This window comes from Suncus etruscus, chromosome 14, assembly GCF_024139225.1.
Source record: "Suncus etruscus isolate mSunEtr1 chromosome 14, mSunEtr1.pri.cur, whole genome shotgun sequence".
Lineage (NCBI taxonomy): Eukaryota > Metazoa > Chordata > Mammalia > Eulipotyphla > Soricidae > Suncus > Suncus etruscus.
Window position 1 is genome coordinate 62,547,658 of NC_064861.1, and position 8,576 is coordinate 62,556,233.

Sequence of the window (8,576 nt, forward strand, 5' to 3'; positions counted from 1 at the left end):
CACAAAATCAGAGGTTCTAAATCAAAATCTGAGCAACTAAGACTGGGACACATTGAAACCTCCTTTTCTGAATGAAATCCCCCTATATTTGTTATACAAAAGAAATCAGGTAACTGAGACTCTTATTTAAGAGCTGACAATGCATCTAAGGATTCATATAGGGAAACTACAGAACAGCTTACCTTCAAATGTAACAATCTCAAAAGACTGGCCCTGCATAGTAATTGTCTTAAAAGGTTGTTCTGACATGGGTGTGTAGACCGATCAGAACTTGGGGGTATTTGGGGACATTAGTTTAAGCAGGGACTGCTCTGGGACCACCTGGACTTTACCTGCTCCCTACAGCCAATACATACCAGATGGGCTCAGAGATCTCAATAATGTGCTACTTTTCCTGTGACACTCCACAGCCTTATATCATGGCACTTGGGGGGTTATCACTATATAAATAAATTTTCATGTGATTAATTGGTTTCATCTCTCAGAAGCCCTGCTTAAGCAGTCTCTTCGGTGGGGCCTGTGAGACGACTCAATGGTCTGGAGCACCTGTCCTGAATATAGGATGCCAAGGTTTGACTGGCTCCACTTTGTATGCCCCCCCAATAACGTGGGGAGTGACTCCAGAGTATAGAGCTTGAGAGTAACCTCTCGCACTGCCATTGTGATTAGAAAATAAATACGTCTATTTTTAATTTGGGGAAGCCACACCCAGTGATGCTCAGAAGTTACTCCTGGCTATGTGCTCAGAAATCTCTCCTGGCTTGGGGGACCATATGAGACACCAGGGATCAAACCAGGTCTAACTTGGATTGGTCGTGTGCAAGGCAAATGTCCTATTGCTAAAAATATAATAAAAATTTTAAAAAAGAAAATAAATATAATAGCCAGAGAGATGACACAGGGCTTAATGTGATTGCCTAGTACCCGATCAACCACAATTCAAATCCCTCGCACTACCTCTGGTCCCTGAGCACTGGCAGGAGTGCAAAGCCAGGAGTAAGTTATGAGCACAATCCTGTATGGTCCCCAAACTTTATTATAAAATTAAATATAAGAAAAAAATCACCCTGGGACCACAGAGATAATATAATGTGCAAAGTGCTTGCCTTATGCACAGCCAACCTAGGTCCCATAGGGTCCCAGAATCTCTCCAGGAGTGACCCCTGAGCACAAAACCCAGGAGTAATCCTGAGCATCTCTGGTGAGACCCAAAGAACAAAACAAAGAATCCCCAAACCGAAAACCTTCACTCTGTGGGACGCTGGTGATACTTGGGCACCGAGGAGGCCTCTTCTCAGGCTGTCCAAAGTGGTGGTGTTGCCACAGGGTCATGAAAGGGGGATAAACCCCAGCTGACCGTTGGTGCAGTTGCCTAAATTCAGGGAGACAAGGTCGTTGTGCCTGGAGGGGCGTCAAGGCTGGGAGGTCAAGATACAGTGGAGGGAGGGTGGTGGGAGTTCTTGTTCCTGGGCTGGGGCAGGGCAGAACCCCCTCACCAGACTGTCCCATAGACCCCATAATCCTGAGCTGAGAAGGTCTCCCAATAATGGGGGTGCCGAATAGAGGGGAAAGCAGATCCTTTGAGTGGTGGGAAACACCTCCTGTGACCCCCAACTTGCTCAGACACCCCTCCTTCCTTCCTGCCCCTTCCCGTCCACCCCCCATCTTTTCCCTCTCCCGCCACATTAAAATGCAACGCTCTCCCAACTCACCCGTCCATGATGGGAAATCCCACATCAGGGACCGCACAGACTGGGTGGTGATTCTGGACTTGTTGGGGCGCTGGAGGTGGCCTTGTGGGGGGCTCCCAACCACGTGGTCTGGGCACGGGTTTCCTGCACCGCCATCAGCCACAGCGCTAACAGGAGCAGCAGGCGACAACAAGGATCGCCATGCACTAGCTCAGGCTGGCCGCATGCGCACGGGACACCAAGGCCTACAGGTAGGGTTGCTACGCTGTGGTGCCCCACACAGCCTCCAGGGGGCGCTCTGGGCTTCAGGCCTGCGCTGCAAGGGACCTTTTGGCCTGGTTTTTCCTTCCAGTCCCCAAAATCCTCGTGCTCTCTCAGCTCTGGCTGGCTTCTCCAGCTCCCTGCAAGGCTGTCTCTAGACTCTACTATCCATCTCTGGGCCCCCACAGGACTCAAGGCTTCAGGTTCCTGGGGTGTTTTGCTGGATGTGGTGGGTGTGAGGATGCCCCAGGTCTCAGGTTCTGGTTTTGAACTCTGCTCTGTAGGGTGCCTGCCTCCTACCTGTGCCCACCTCTACCTTTCAGTTCAGGTCTTTGAAGATATATTTTTATTTGTTTGTTTGTTTTGGTGCCACACCCAGAAGTGCTCAGGGGTTACTCCTGGGCTCCACGCTGGAAATATCTCCTGGAAGGCTTGGGGACCCCACTAAATGGGATGCAGAGCATTGAACCTGGGTTGGCCAGGTTTAAGGCAAACGTCCTTCCGTTTGTGCTATTGCTCAGGCCAGAGCGATAGCACAGCGGTAAGGTGTTTCCCTTGCACATTGGCCAACACAGAACTGATTCCAGTTCAAGTCCTGGCATCCCATATGGTCCTCCGTGTCTGCCAGGAGCAATTTCTGAGCATAGAGCCAGAAGTAACCACTGAGTGCTGCCAGGTGTGGTCCAAAACAAACTAAAAAATATTGAAAGTCCTAGTGTTGTGGGCTGTGGCCTTTCTCGGCTTGGCCCAGTGCCTCCAGCCCCTACAGCCAGCGGGTCTGTAGGTTGCAGGATAATGGAGGAGGAATGATCTCACAGTCAGTCAAATGAAGACTTAGGAGATACCTAGCTTTATTTCAGGGCCCTAGCTGCTATGTGCATTTTACTCACATGGCCTCTATGCTAAGCTTTTTCGCAGCAGCTTTTACTCACTGTCCTCCAAGCACCCTTTCTGCTTCTCCTCTCTCTTTCTCTTTCCCTTCCCCTCCCACAATCATCCTCTATCATCCTCTAGTCCAAACAACATCCCTTCCCAGGTGTGGGTGGGTCTGACAAAACAGGTAATAGTAGCATATGGAATTTGGGGAGGGGTAACAAACTCCACTGGTTGGGTTGGATGGTACTTGGACCTTGGCTAGCTGAATAGACACCCTTTTGCATCTTTTATTATCGGAGGTGGTCTCTGATTCTCAGCGCTGACTTGGGTGGTCATCTCAGACAATTACATTTGGGGGCTCGTCCGGGATTGACTCCCCCTCGGCCTGGGGTACAACCGGCCCAATATTGGGAGGATTAGAACAAAAAGATCTGCAGGCTGTCAGCTGTGGTCTCTTAGGACCAAGAGGACCAAGAGGCTTGACTAAGGAGGCATCAAAACTAGAGCTGGTTATGAGCTCAGTCAGTACTCTAGTGAGCTCCCTTACAGGGGTCTCAAACTCACCGTCCGTGGGCTGCAAAACGGCCCAACGTACAACGTTTTGTGGCCCTGCCCTAGAGGAATCTTATTTTGTTTTGTTTTGTTTTGTTTTAGTTGTTTGGGTCACCCCCCCCCCCCCAATGTTCAAGGCTTACTACTGACTTTGCACTCAAGGATCACCCCAACTTTGCCTCCTGCGGCCCGCAGGTAAATTGAGTTTGAGACCCCTGCCGGGCTGATGGGCTCTGGTAATATCAGAAGGGAAGAGAAGGAAAAAGCCTTGGGTTATTGTGTGTGCCACTTTTTTTTTTTTTTTTTTTTTTGGTTTTTGGTTTTTGGGCCACACCCGGCGGTGCTCAGGGGCTACACCTGGCTGTCTGCTCAGAAATAGCTCCTGGCAGGCACGGGGAACCATATGGGACACCGGGATTCGAACCAACCCCTTTGGTCCTGGATCGGCTGCTTGCAAGGAAAACGCCGCTGTGCTATCTCTCCGGGCCCGTGTGTGCCATTTTTAGTGTGTGTCTGGTCTCTGCTATATGTGAAGGAGTGTTTGTCTGCCCTCATTGCATTCTGTGTTTTGCTAATATGTGTTGGCTTGTTATGTCTCTGAGTCCATTGCTGCTACTGCGGCCAAGAGAGATGGCAGAACACTTGAGCCAGAAGGCAGTGCACCACAGGGAGTGAGCACAGACCTGCCACTGCTCCCCCTTTCCATAGGAGGGGGTTTTGTCCAGCTAACAGAGCAGGCAGTGCCAGAAAAGTGGAGGCTGCACTCCAGTTTTGGGGCTGGGCCATCTGCAAGTGAAAGTGCTCCCAGACCGCTGCAGTAGCCACAGCCAGGCCCTCGGAAAGCATGAGACCTTGACCCTTCTCTGCTCCCCAAGTAAGCTGCTGACTGTGTTTCCAAGGGAACACATGGAGCAGGATAGCTGGCACAGAGAATTAGCCTAGCCCCTTCCAACTGTGGGTTAGATTAGACCAATTTGCTGATTAAACCAGAAAAAAGGGGTTTTCTGGGTTATATAAAGTAATTATTAAGACATTGGAAATTGGGAGACTTTTAAGTTCAGGCCCGTAAGTTCTTTTTCCAGAGAAAAAGAAGCTGAAACTTTGAGATATGAACACAGAACTTCCCTTTTATTCACTGCCTTCTCCTTGGGAAATACAGACTATCAGAAAAGAAAAACTTTGGCCATTTTAAATTCAAGCAGGCTACAAAAAGTTTTTTTTTAAATATTGGTATTTTGGGGGCCGGAGAGATAGCACAGCGTTAAGGCGTTTGCCTTGTGTGCAGAAGAACGGTGGTTCGAATCCCAGCATCCCATATGGTCCCCTGAGCCTGCCAGGGGCGATTTCTGAGCATAGAGCCAGGAGTAGCCCCTGAGCACTGGGTGTGACCCAAAAACCAAAACAAAAAAAAAAAACTTAGTATTTTTATATTTCTACTGGAGAAAAATTACTAATTTTAAAGGTATCTAAAAACAGAAAAAATTGTGTGGAAAATGTTGTAGTTAGCCCTTTTTAGTTAATATTGTTAATTTTGTGAATGTTCAGATAACTAAATTTTATGACAGTTTTGTCACCAGGTAAAAATTTAATGTCGGGGGCCGGGCGGTAGCGCTGGAGGTAAGGTGCCTGCCTTGCCTGCGCTAGCCTAGGACGGACCGCGGTTCGATCCCCCGGTGTCCCATATGGTCCCCCAAGCCAGGAGCGACTTCTGAGCGCAGAGCCAGGAGTAACCCCTGAGCGTCACTGGGTGTGGCCCAAAAACCAAAAAAAAAAAAATTTAATGTCAGTCATAAGATAGCTTTTCAAAATGTGAAAATATTAATAGGTTATATTAATATTAAAAAATTCTCTCTGAATGTCATGGTACTATATTGTAATTGTATTTTATTGGAATCTATAGAGCTGATTTAAATGTCTTTAATTAGTATAATAAAGGACAATTTGGTCCTGTCAGATGTAAGAAAGTCTAGCAACTTGTTTTCAAAATTGAAAGAAAGGAGATAAAAATTGGAGTATCTGGATAAAATACAGCCTTTCCAAAACTTAAGTAAGATCAGTCTATTCTGTCTTTCTGAAGCTTTACAACTTACTATAATGCTTAGATTTGAAACGCATTTGCTGTCCTTGATAAGTTAATTTGGGAACTGTTGCACAATACCTATTTCTCATTTGCTGAAATTAAGTAATTAACCCTGTAAAGTCTGAGTAACTTAATAATTGGTATTAAATATATATATATTATTGTGGATTTGTAATGATCTTTGGCACTTGGATTTTTATTGATAAGAGGATATCTACAGGGTTGTTTAGTAGTGAACTATTTTATTTTAGACTTTTTGTTAGAAAACACTAAATTTTAATTGTATTACTTGTTTAGAAATATTTGCAGGGGGCCGGGCGGTGGCGCTAAAGGTAAGGTGCCTGCCTTGCCTGCGCTAGCCTCGGACGGACCGCGGTTCGATCCCCCGGCGTCCCATATGGTCCCCCAAGCCAGGAGCGACTTCTGAGCGCATAGCCAGGAGTAACCCCTGAGCATCACCGGGTGTGGCCCAAAAACCAAAAAAAAAAAAAAAAGAAATATTTGCAGATGAAGTTTTCTTATTTATACTGTCAGAGCAAAAAGCAGCCTCCTTGATCACATCAGTATAATATGTTAAACTATTTGCATTCACAATCAGCAAAAAAATATAAGATATGTATGTAAGATATATATATTTTAAAGTTGAAAATGATATGCCTGTAAAACTAGAGAAAAAGAACTATTTTAAAAGATGTTCTAAGTTATTAAGAAAGAAGCATAATAACTAATAGTGAGTATGATAAGGACATTAAGAATTTATATTTTGGTGACTGGAGCGGTGGCACAAGCCATAAGGTATCTGCCTTGCACCATTAGCCTAGGACAGACCATGGTTCAATCCCCCAACATCCCATATGGTCCTCCAAGCCAGAAACTATTTCTGAGCACATAGCCAGGAGTAACCCCTAGCATCCCCGGGTGTGGCCCAAAAACCAAAAATAATAATAATTTCTATTTTATAGGGTGGGGGGTGTAAAAAAAGAATTTACATTTTGTAATGGTCTAAGAATTTTGTTTTTAATCTGACAAATTTTAACATGGAGTATATTAAGCACTGTAAGACATCATAGCTTCTAAATTTGATTTTGGTTCAATTTTTCTTTGGGGGGGAGGGTCACGCCCAGCAGTGCTCAGGGGTTACTCCTGGCTCTGTGCTCAGAAATCGTTCCTGGCAGGCTCAGGGGACCATATGGGATGCCAGGATTTGAACCACCGTCCTTCTGCATGCAAGGCAAGCGCCCTACCTCCATGCTATCTCTCTAGCCTGTTGGTTCAATGTTTTATCTCGGAGATTTTCCTTTCAAAATCAACTTACATGAATTAAAAGGGAATACTCATTGGTATTAGAATTCTTGGTAATTTACAAATTATTAAATTAAGGTCTTCAAAAGCAGGGATATTTGTTTGTTTGGTAACCTTTAATAGTTTTATTTATAGTTTGTATTTGATAATTGAAAATTTAAGAAAGAAATTATTACATCTATTTATTGTAGAAATATATTTTAAATGTTCTTTTTTTTTCCCCTTTGGTTTTTGGGTCACACCCAGCAGCGCTCAGGGGTTACTCCTGGTTCTATGCTCAGAAATCGCTCCAGTGCTCGCTTGGTCAGCAAATATACTAAAATTGGAAAGATATAGAGAAGATTAACATGGCCCTTGCACAAGGATGACACGCAAATTTGTGAAGCATTCTATATTTAAAAAAAAAAAAAGGAAGAAAGAGGGCCCGGAGAGATATCCCGGTGTCCCATATGGTCCCCCCGTGCCTGCCAGGAGCTATTTCTGAGCAGACAGCCAGGAGTAACCCCTGAGCAACGCCGGGTGTGACTCAAAATCAAAAACAAAAGAAAAAAGGGAAGAAAGAAAGAAATCGCTCCAGGCAGGCTTGGAGGACCATATGGGATGCCAGGATTTGAATCACTGTCCCTCTGCACTCATGCAAGGCAAATGCCCTACCTCCAGGCTATCTCTCTGGCACCTTTAAATATTCTTTTAATATAAGCTATAAAAGTTATATCCTTTGGCAAAATGCCCTCAAAGGAAAAAAGAGAAGCTTAAAAAAAAAGTGCAGAGGCTGGAGCGATAGCACAACAGTAGGGCATTTACCTTGCACTTGGCTAGCCAGCTAGCCGTAGATGGATCCCGGTTCAAATCCTGGCATCCCATTTGGTTCCCCAAGCCTGCCAGGAGCAACTTCTGAATGCAGAGCCAGGAGTAACCCCTGAGTGCTGCCGGTATGATCCAAAAGCCAAAAAAAAAAAAAAAAAAAAAAGGAGTGTAGGTGTGTGATTTGTGAAAGAAATGTAATGTATAGATATATGAATGCTGGTAAAAGGAAGGAAATTCTATAAAAGTGTAACCAGCTGGTTGCAAATTGGAATGGAGAAAAGTTACAAAATGAGTGTAAAGGAATGTGCAGAAGATTTGAGGATGTGGAATTTTCAAACTGGAGAGGGAGCTCGCAGTTGGACCCAGCAGGGCGCACATGCCAGGAAAGCCATCCCTCTTTTTTCTGGTATGTCAGGGTCTCTGGGCAGACAGCGGGCCACAGACCTGGACTGAACACTTGGTCCAGGAGACTGAGACCCTCCACGCCAGGAGGGTCTTCATGGCCAGCCCTGGCAACTCGGGCCATGGGGGGCAGGCGGAGAAGGGAAACCCCTCCCCTATGCATACTGGACCCCCTGTATTGTTTGCTACTAATACTATTTTTCAAAACCACGAGGGCGCAAATGCGCCTGCTCCACAAATATACTTTTTAAGCATTATCCAAAAACATTCCTGATCCTAGAGACTGTTCCTAGGAATGGAATCAGGATGCCCAAGATTTGGATAAAACACTCAAATAGACCTTTATTCTCTAGTTTTTTTGTGGACGTGACTTTTCATATTGACTCCAAGACTAAACCATAAACAGTCCATCTATATATTGTATATAGTCTCTATCATGTATTGCCTCTCCCCTCACCCCTGTGTCTCTACAACCCCCTCATACCCCAATCCTGAACCATATCTTCCCCTTATTCAACCCTCTTTATCCTCAGTTCCTAACTGGGTAGACACCAAGACTGACCTTCTGCCCCAACAGACCACCATCCAGCTCCTCATTGAAAGAC

The 8,576-nt window shown here is 45.4% G+C and overlaps 1 non-coding gene across 1 annotated transcript; it reads left to right on the forward strand.

The window, feature by feature from the left end:
- Positions 1-7,054: 7,054 nt before the first annotated feature.
- LOC126029161 (U6 spliceosomal RNA) lies at positions 7,055-7,161 on the forward strand. The gene has a single exon (XR_007502812.1). It is a non-coding gene; the product is annotated as a U6 spliceosomal RNA (small nuclear RNA).
- Positions 7,162-8,576: the final 1,415 nt, after the last annotated feature.